At 43.8% G+C, this 10,138-nt stretch overlaps 1 non-coding gene across 1 annotated transcript; it reads left to right on the top strand.

The window, feature by feature from the left end:
- Positions 1-5,996: 5,996 nt before the first annotated feature.
- TRNAT-AGU (transfer RNA threonine (anticodon AGU)) lies at positions 5,997-6,069 on the top strand. The gene has a single exon. It is a non-coding gene; the product is annotated as a tRNA-Thr (tRNA).
- The last annotated feature ends 4,069 nt before the right edge of the window (positions 6,070-10,138 follow it).

Raw genomic sequence — 10,138 nt, 5'->3', positions numbered from 1 at the left:
TCTCATAAACATAGCTCACACTGAACAAGAAAATCCTGCACTGATGCCTCCATTAACAGTCTTTTCATAATCACCCTGGACAATCCTTTCAGAAGGACTTGGCCAAGGCACTGTGTGGAAGGGCTTAGGGGCCAGATATTTCAGATCCTTCGGACTCCACCAGCAGAAAATTCCTTTATCACCAAGCCTGCTGGCAGCAGTGGCTGTCTGCACAGCAGGAACCTACCAGACAGATTAACATTTATGTCTCTTTTAGCAATTATTATTCCTTCTAGTATTCTTTACTTTCCACAGCAGCATTCCCATCAGAGGCCCTCAGAAGAACTCTTCCAGCAGTGCAGGAGACACAGAAATAAATAAGTCTTGCTTCAGTTCACACAGCCTGCGCAGTAAGGCAGGTGCTCATGTGTGCTTTGCTAGTGATCCTAGCTGCACCACCACAGTACAGCTGGCAATCTTTTACCAGCTGGTAGACGATTATCACAGTTTTCCAACAAGGAGAAAGCCTGGGATGGACTAACATTACTTGTCCAACAGGAGTAGAATCTGCTGAATCTATGAAAGAGGCAGATTTTCCTATAGGCCGTGGAAAATAAGCTACTTGCAGAAGTGTTCGTGGTAAAAAAAGAAGCAGCTGCAAGTCTTGCATCCTCCAGACACTTCATCTGAGGATGTAGGTATAATCCTGCGGGGAGCGCTGCCCCAAGGTGAGCTACAAACACCCTGCGTGGCCTGGGGCAGGCCTCAGCAGCCCCCTGTTACCTGCTGGAGCTGGCGCAGAGCAGGAGCTGTGCCAGGGGAGGCTTCCGGAGTGGTGGCAGAGATCACACGGGCACTGAACCAGGAGACAGCCCCAGCTGCTTGGGCACAGCACCAGCATGTCTGGTGCCTGGTGCTGATGGGAGCTGAAGCACAGGGGTGGCAGCAGCAGCCCCTGCTGTGTCAGCGACCTATGTGCAAGTCAGCCAGCAGTGGTGACTGCTTTCCAGAACAGCTCATGGCCCTGCAAGGGCCTAGCACCGAGGTAAAAATATCAAAGTATCTCAGGGAACACTGATTTTGAGAAATGCAGTTGCAGTGGGAAAGCAATGAAGCAGCCTTTCCAACAGTACTGCACCAGCAAACCTTTCTCATTCACACCACTCCAGCACTTTTTATTACCAGAAGCATTTATTTCTCATCAAAGTGCTCCCAGCATCTGTACACATTCAAACCATATTATTGTTCAAAGCAGTGTCTGAAACAGCCTGTACCAAACTGTTTCCCCTATTTCCTTCTTCCAGCCAGTGTCTCTCATGGCTCAGCCATGTGTTCCCATGCTACGAGCCCAGCTGCTCTTGTAAACCGTGCTCCAAGCACATGTTCCTGCATGGGAAGTTCAGAATTATTTTATTGGTGTTATGTCCTCACTGTATCCCTCAAAGGGTTGCTTTCGGCAGGGTTTGTACAAAGTTATTTGATTGGCTTCAAGCTTCTTTGTGTGCTTACCCAATGCCAAGCTCAGGCGCTGAACCCATGCCAGGTAATTCGTCATTTCTCCCTAGATGCTATAGACAGAGTCGTGCTCTTAGCTTGTCGGATAAAGGCCCGAGAATTGCTTTTCAGCCCACCTAATGAGGGTTTGTGTTTTTCTATGCTTGGGAGGATGGACAGTCTTAATTTCCGATTTCTTTCAAAGAGAGCAATTTTCTTCCACAAAAAGACCAGGAATAATAGATACAATGTGGCTTTTTCTGAGTCACCCTTTAACCCTTTGTACTGATGTTTTTCCTTGTGCATCTTCCAACTAAGACCCTGAAACTCAGCATCCTCTTTCATTGCTGCTGTACATTTCCCCCTGCCATGAGACCTTTTGGTGCCTAAGGGCTTCACGGACCATGACCATCCTCTCCCTGATTTCCCCCAGGCTGACCGTCTCCATAAGCACTGCTCTTAAATTCCAGGTACCCCAGACAGGACTTTTCTACCCCAGCTCTGCAGGACTTGCCTCTTTGACGTGAAGGCCCCAAAGCGTGGTGTGCAAGTGGCTCTGTGGGGAAGGAACTTGCTTTCTCCTCTGCCTGGGAATCATCCAAGTGACAGCCAAGTGCACAGCACTGAGGTGGAGGCTGGATGTGAGGTCTCCCAGCCAGCCTGGGATGGCTCATATTTACCACTTTTACACTAGTACGTGTGGGGATGTTAGGGTTTCTTGTTATCCAATGTTTGATCAAATGCTACACATTAAGCTCTGTTTCACTCCCTTTGCTTCTTGTTCTCTCCACATTTACTCCATTTTTGCCAGTATTTCATCCCCAGCTTGAAGCTTAGACTTTGAAAAGTGGTCAGTCACACACAGACCATTCAAACCAGTCTGTTTCTTTGAATTGGCATCCTGAGGGCTTACCAAGAGATGATCTTTTGCTTAATAAAGCATCAAAAAAAGCATCTCATTGATGCAAGGGCTTGGTAAAAAGCTACTCTACAGCAAGAAATGGCTCCAATTTCAGTTTTATTAATTTATTTATTTATTATGCTGGGGCAGACATCAGCTGGATTTTTCCATGCAGCATGGTGGCCTGCACAGACCCGTGAAGGTGCAGACACCATCCAGCTCCCTGGCAAGACCCCACCAACCAGCCCAGATGTTGCCTTCAGCTTCCATTATCTGGACCCAACTTCTTTTACAGGTTTATCCCTCAGATGCTTAAGGATTTGCTACTGACTAGCTGAGCTTCAACACACTCATGTAACTTCAGTGCACCTTGCTTCTTGCCAGGCAGAAGAAGCCAGGCATATCTGCATTAGCTTGCCCTGCCTTTGTGCTGTTGTTTCTACCCTTGCTATCACTGACTGACAGGGGCTCTGCTGCCAGGATTTGTATTTCAGGTCTGCATTCCCATCATCTCATTTGATTAAACACTACTTAATTACTCTGTTAATAACTTAAAGTCTATAAATCCCTCCATTTTAATTGATTGTCTCTGCTCATTTCCATGAGCACCCGGAAGTTCTGTTTTGCCTACAGCCAGAGAAGATGCAGTCTCTGCCCATGGATAAAGCAACAGTCAAATCACTGTTTTCTCCATTTATCATTGGAGAGATTGAAACTTTTCTGCACTGACTGACCACAGCTGCCTCACTACTTTAGCATCTGGGCAAAGGATCCCTCCAGTTTGCTCCCAAAACCTCTATAGCCAGGTTAAGGGTCCAAGAAAGCACAAAACACAGAAGGAGAGAAGCAGTTTAGGAGAAAAAATAGGTAGGAAAGAAGCCCCAAATTAAGTCAGATAATGGAAAAAGACCCAGATTGGCTTAGAACCTCTCTTCTGCGGGCTAAATGATCATCACATGCCTTTGGAGCACGTATGGATAAGCAGCACTGGCTTCAGATGCTGCAGTGCAGCTCTCCCAGCTCTGACCTTGCCTCTGAGCACATCCTCATGCAAACAGCTCCCCTTCCATGCCTTTGCTGTGTTATGCATTTTAAAAATGAAAATTCAGGCTGGTGCATCAGGTTTCTGTCCTGCCTGGCCAGAGTTCTGCAGGTGGTTCATGATCAGTCACACTGCTCCCATGCTCCTGAGCTGTTTTGTAACTCTGGCAGCTTTTGCAGCTCTGCAGCTCAGGCACTGTCTGCAATGGCTCAGAAAGCTGCATGGTTTCTCCTGCTGTTTGCTGTGCTTTGATTTATATTTGGGACCCATTAATTAAGGGGCTGAAGGGATGCACCAACTTCTTGCAAATATCAGATATATGTAGACCTCAGCAGGTCCTGCAGTTTTCTGAACCCACATGAAACGATAACATCCTCCTCTATCCCCAAAGATAGCTTCACCCTTGCAGCATCTTCCGTGCTGCCTCTTTTGGGTGGACAGGTTCAGTGACAGATAAGGGGGGCAAATTTGGAGCCACAGCCTCATCAGAGAAAAAGGTCACAGTGGCCTTGAGAAAGATGCAAAAGAAAAGGCTCAGGAGACATGGAGATGTCCAGGGTAGGAGATGGTGAGTGTCAGGTGGGAGAGCAATAGGACAGGGACCAGCAGGGAGAGTAGGGGAGGAGGAATAGCAAGGCAGCTAATGAACATCACACAGCACAAGTGAGGCTTTAGCTGCTCTGTGAGAGGATTTTCAGACATAAGGAGGAAAGAAAGGTTTCAAAAGTGGAATTCACACAGTTTGATTTCCCACCATGCAGGCCATCACATTTGTTTTCCATCTTCAGCTCTGGCCGGTGCTGCACAAATGAAGGTTTGTTTAAAGTCTGACTCACCCAAAGCACTCTGGTACATCCGCATTGTCAAAAATCCATCACAGCAGAGCTGCAGAGGAAATTAAACCACTTGGAAAAATATAAAAAATGTTTGGTTACTATGGAACCTGGCTTTGAACTAACAGACACAAGGAAAATTGGAGGCAAGACTTGAGCCTGATGCTCATTTGGCCTCGTGCACTAAGTGTGGCTGCAGCCACGGGATCCGTTTGCCCAGAGCTGAGCACTGCTGTGCAGGGAGCAGCGTGCATCCAGCCACTTGCAGCTCAGCCTCCTTTGTAAGGCCACTGTCCTGGCCATGCCTGAGCACAACCGGCCTCTTCAGGATGGTGCTTCCACTGCCTGGAAAGACTTGATGCAGATGTTATCCCCCTTTGAAGGGAATTTCTTTTCTGATTTAATTGCCTTTGGTTTTAACAGAGAAAGCCATCATGTCGAATGACTGGCTGTAAAGCTGCAAAGCTGTAGCTTAGAGCACAGAACATGTGAAAGGTCAGGATGCTGAGGATAGGAGGAGGCAGAAAATGCACGCTGTATTTGCAAAATTCTTGGCATTGAACATCCCCTTTCCCCGCATTCAAGCACCTGCTGGAGCTTCGTGATGGCGCATGATGCAAACATGCTGAACAACAACGTGATGACCAGGACCCCAATGACTGACAGCCATCATGGTTCTGAAAATCAGCAGTGAGTCCAAAGCAAAGAATTCTCTAGCAAAAAGAAAAAAATAAACCATTCACACATCCCAGCAGGCTGTGACTTCTGTGTTGTGTTGCCACAAATGGAACAAGTCCAGACTCCACAGAAGTAAGAGAAGTAAGAAAGAGGCACGAGATACCTGTTACCGCTGCTGTGTGTGTGCACTTTGGAGGATTCTCCAAAGAAATGACACATCCCAATGAAATATCATCCAGTAACTTTGGATGTGTGAAGCAGTTTTGTTGAGGAATCTCACTCCCTGGTTAAATCCAATCCAACCAGTCCTTTGTCAAAAAGTCCAGACAAGGGTTGGACAGAAGCACAGAGCTGTGCCATGCAAATGTAAACCAACAGAAAAACACTCCTTGTTGATAGCAACACTGAACTAGTGGCACCTGAGGCTCTTGATGTCTAATCAGAGGATTAATGAGGGAGGAAAGGGAATGAAGGGTGGGAGTGTTTTTTTTATGTTCTGACTGCCTTCAGTGAGGAATGAAACTACAGGAAGGAGGAAAACACTGAAAATTCAGATGCCAAAGAATAACTTAGAAATGTGATAGTGCACACATCAGCCACAGTGCCTGAAGCACATCCTGGACTCCAAAGAAAGCACTGACATGTTTGAAGGGCAGAGAGGAGAAAAGCAAACACAGAGCCAATTTCCAAAGGAAAGTAGTGGGATACAAAGAATCCCACTTCTATTTTTTAGAAGCTTAACTTCCCAGTTTGATAACTTAGTGCAACAACTGCAAAGAAGGAAAATATTATTTATTGTTTGTTAATCAAAAGTAAACTTTTCCCAAGCTACTTGGTTGGTTCTTGATGTCCTTGCTGGGATGAGCTGAAGAAGAGTAAAAAACAGGTATGGGTTGACATGGTATGTTACTACTTTTGTGACTGATTTCTGCTAGAGCCATTTGGAAAGAGATGAGAGAATCCTTGGAACAGCTCTTCCCGGCAAAGCAGGTTTTGGTTATGCTCCAGAATTAACTGAGAAAATTACTATATGAAATGTTTGGAAGCAAAAAATGATGGGACACCCAGAGGCTCCATAGCTCAGGGGTTAGAGCACTGGTCTAGTAAACCAGGGGTCGTGAGTTCAAATCTCACTGGAGCCTGGGGAGGATCTGTGCCTCCTGAAGATCCAGCAGCTTTGTCTTTCTGCTTTTTCCCAAAACACTGCTCACATCATTTTCATCAGTATCCATTCCAGCCTAAGTGAAATGCAAACATCATAGAGCACCTACACCGAATAATAAGTGGAGAGAAATAGCAATGGTCAGATCTAAATCCTTGAATATTCAAATGTTATTGAAGTACAAGAATTGGAGATAGGAAAAAAGTAACAATGAGATTTAAAGCCATACGAATCCCACAAACATTGCAAAGCTCCTTTATGAGTGAATCTGAGATGGCTGCTGGATACTCAGTCAGCTCTGGTTCATCTCTGCATACTTCAGCACAACAATGAAATTATGTTTCCATAGTTCAGTAATTACAGAGTTGGCTGAGAAATAATAAATATGGTTTGTGGAGGAAGAGTAACACCGGTCATCTGCAGAGGTTTTTGGAGAAGAGTGGGCTAGAACATTCCCATTTTTTATGGAAAAAGGAAAGGCTGGGAATTGAACTTATTTTTGCACCTTGAGTTCAATGAATTGCAGTTCAGATTTATGAGATTTCATACTCTACATTTAGACTTTTCCCATGTTTTTTGCTCATTTTCAAGTAGGTTTTCTATTTTGTTCCATCAAAATGATCCGAAACATCAACGTAAAAGGACATTTCTGGATTTGAAAAGGGGATTTTCCATCCATGGGTGGGAAAAAAGAAAGCTCAAAGGTCTGAAACATTTTTATCTTGTGGAGGTGGACATGGCTCCTGGTGGCTCCCCTTCATTCTGTTTTCTTACAGCTCTGATTTCCCCAAGCAAGGAGCATGTTCCACTGCTGGTGGGATGATGCATTTTCTCCACATGAGAAGTGACCTGCAGGAATTTCCTAGCTTCCTTCTGTATATGTCACAGTGAGGCTAAAGAAACAAAAGCCAGCAGGGTTCCCATTAATCTGCAGCCTAATAAACTAGCACAAGTTATTGTTATTTTAACCAAAGATACTGGAAAATGGAAAGATGTGATAGTGTTTTACTAAAAGAGAATTTGTGTCTAGACTGTTGTGGCTATATGCCTGTTTACCCTGCCCCTCTTTCCAGCTTATCTCTTTATTTTGCTTTTATATGACACCACTGAGCAATATCCAAAAAGATCTTTGTGGTTCAAGTTCATTTCTGCGATCAGACTCATGGTTTCAGCTTAGCTGAGGCTGATAATGATGGAAATGTTCCTTTGAAAAATTAATGTCTTTCGTCTCTGCAAAGATGACAAATGTTCAGGATATGTTTTGCTGAATTCTTAATCTACACTGTACTTAATATTAATGTAAAAAAATCCTCTTCCAGAAGCCCCGTTGTAACACATAACACCAAACATACTTATGCTATTTGTTAAAAATGGGCTTGATGTGAAGATGGCTTTTAACAGCAGTCCTTGGACCGGTCCTAGCTAAATCCCTTCACATCAATCACCTGACATCTCTTTTTCTGCTGAAGATAAAGCTTTTCAAAGATAGAGTTTGGCAGGAAGGGTGAAGATGCCAAAGACCTTTAGACCAAAATCTTGAAGCCCATGTAAATGTGGGAGGGAGGAAGACTGGCTCTTCATCTTCATCGACCTGTGAAATGGAAATATTCACACAAGTTCAGAATTGCAGACAAGGTTGTGTGGCTCTGCCTCAAGGATGTAACAAGGCTGGTCCCCGTATGTGTTTACTTGGGAAGAACTTCCACTCTTTAAACTCATGACCTGCTCTAATCCAGACCAAGACAGTCTTCCATTGCTTTGTTTAGAGAGGTTTAAATACATCTTCCTGTATATCCTAGAAAACTTGGTTTTCGTATTTTCCTGAAAACTTCAGAATACCACGTCTATTAAAAAAATAAAATAAAATAAAGTATCTTAGATACTTTTCATTTCTCTGGCATGTTTTTCATTCCTGGGTCTCCCTCCAAGGGTTGTATCAAGCTGGACAGAAAAATAATTTATTCTAATATAAGCAACATTGAACTTTGAGGCACAGCAGCCTGGATCATTGAGGTGCCCACAGTCCTTCCCTGAATCCACGGACCAGCTGTGTTTCTGTCTCAGCATGCCTGAGCACGGGTCTAGAGTCAGCAGTTCAGCCTATATGGTGTGGAAAAAGCCTGCCCTTATTGCTCTGGCTCGGTTGTACACAGCTACACTTTCCATTTCCATTTATTTCCCCTTCAGGGCTGAAAAGTTCCCTGCTACCTCAGAGGAGTTCTTGGTGTTAAGCTTTCTTCAAGACAAAATCCCATGTCCTTCTTACCATTCCTCTTACTTAAGTGTTCGGAAGTTAAGTAAATTCTAGTGAAGGCCGCATATGTCTCAACTAAGCTATTTCTTAAGCCATATAGGAAACAACTGATAAATCATTTAATCCAGAGAGGGAAACTTTGAGCAAGAGCCAGTGAAAATGTTCCCCTGTTTACAGACTTTTTAGCTTTAGAAATACAATTTAGGCTAATGTTGATTAAAATCTAACATACAAGAGTATCAAATGACAACCTTGTAGCTTCACCCCAGATGAAAAAAAAAAAACTAATAAAATCAGCAGAGCTGCAGAATTCAGGGTGGGGAAAAATCACCCAAGGTTATCTGTTTTCCAGTTCTCCTATAATGAATGTGATCAGTCCCTTATTTCAAGGAAAAGAAAAAAAAGAAAAGAAAAAGAAAAAGAAAAAGAAAAAGAAAAAGAAAAAAAGAAAAAGAAAAAGAAAGAAAAAAGAAAGAAAGATTGTGGTTTTAACAATAATCTTTAAAAAAAAGGAGAAAGAAAGACAGACAAAGACAGAAAGACACACAGACAGAAAGAAAGAAAGAAAGATGTTTTGTTTGCATCCTAGAGAAATGGTAACTGGTTATTCAATGGCTCCTGCTTAGCTGCACCAGTCTATGCTGTTAGCCTGCCACTGCTGTACTTCTCACTCCATTCCATGCCCCTGAGCTGCCCCTGCTTTTCCACAGACCCTGAACTATACATCTATATAAGGTCAGATAAATTGCACAGTGAAATGCATTATCAGTGCAAGGAGGTGCTAAGCATCTTGCTCAGCTGGAGATATTTCTACTGTGGCTATTTCAGTGGGAGGAAACACACCTGCTGGTTTCCCAGTCCTTCTGCCGACATCTCTGGGAAAGCCAAACTGGCATTTGGGAGAAAATCAAATGCAAACCCTAACAAAAAATGATTCATACCAAATAGCTAGTATAAAATTAAGAATGAGAAATGCTGACAAGTTCATCCATGCTTTGCAGCAGCCATGCACAAAGGTAACTGCAGCATCGCAGCCTCTTACTGTCTGTGGTGCTCACCCTCACAATTTCTGTACCTATCAAACCAATTAGACTAGGAGACCTTATATTCTAAACTGCAGGTCCCGCAGTATTTAATTGTGGCATTATTGTTCTTCTGGACTCCACCAGTGAGATACCATTGACCCGATCAGTGCAGGCTGAATATGAGGCTACCTTGTGTTCTTCCCAGCAAACACACTTATTACAGTAGTCGATACCTCCATGAAAGACCTGGAAAAAAAAATGTTGTAGTTACAGCAAATTTAACCAAGCTATAAAAAGCCAACCACATCCGCTTCCACCCAGGCACCTTGCCATGCAAATAAGTTCTTCAAGGCAGACCCAGGACAGGAATAGGAGTTACACATTATGTGTATGAAGACACAGCAGAGGAACGGAGGGCCTGCCGTAGGTGAGGAGTTTTAAGGAGTTTGTTGTGTTTAGTCTCGCAACAGGAAGACTGAAAGCAGACATGACCAGCCTGTATAAACACTGCAGGTGTAAACAACTAGAAAGAGAAAGAACTATTTGAATTAAATGATAACATTGGTATGAATGAATATATTAGGCTGGAATTCAAAAGGATATTTCTAGCAAGCAGAGGAGTAATATTCTCAAACAGCCTCAGCAACAGGAGGAGCAAACACCCCGAGAGGTCAGAAGGAGCACCAGCAAGTCCTGGAGGAGCCGGATAACAAAGCTAGACTCCACGAGCCAAGAGCTCCCATCCTGTACCCTGCTCATTGGTGACACAA

This window comes from Cygnus atratus, chromosome 19 (genome assembly GCF_013377495.2).
Source record: "Cygnus atratus isolate AKBS03 ecotype Queensland, Australia chromosome 19, CAtr_DNAZoo_HiC_assembly, whole genome shotgun sequence".
Classification (NCBI taxonomy): domain Eukaryota; kingdom Metazoa; phylum Chordata; class Aves; order Anseriformes; family Anatidae; genus Cygnus; species Cygnus atratus.
Note: the sequence above shows the minus strand (reverse complement) of the source record. Positions and strands in the feature narration are given on the sequence as shown.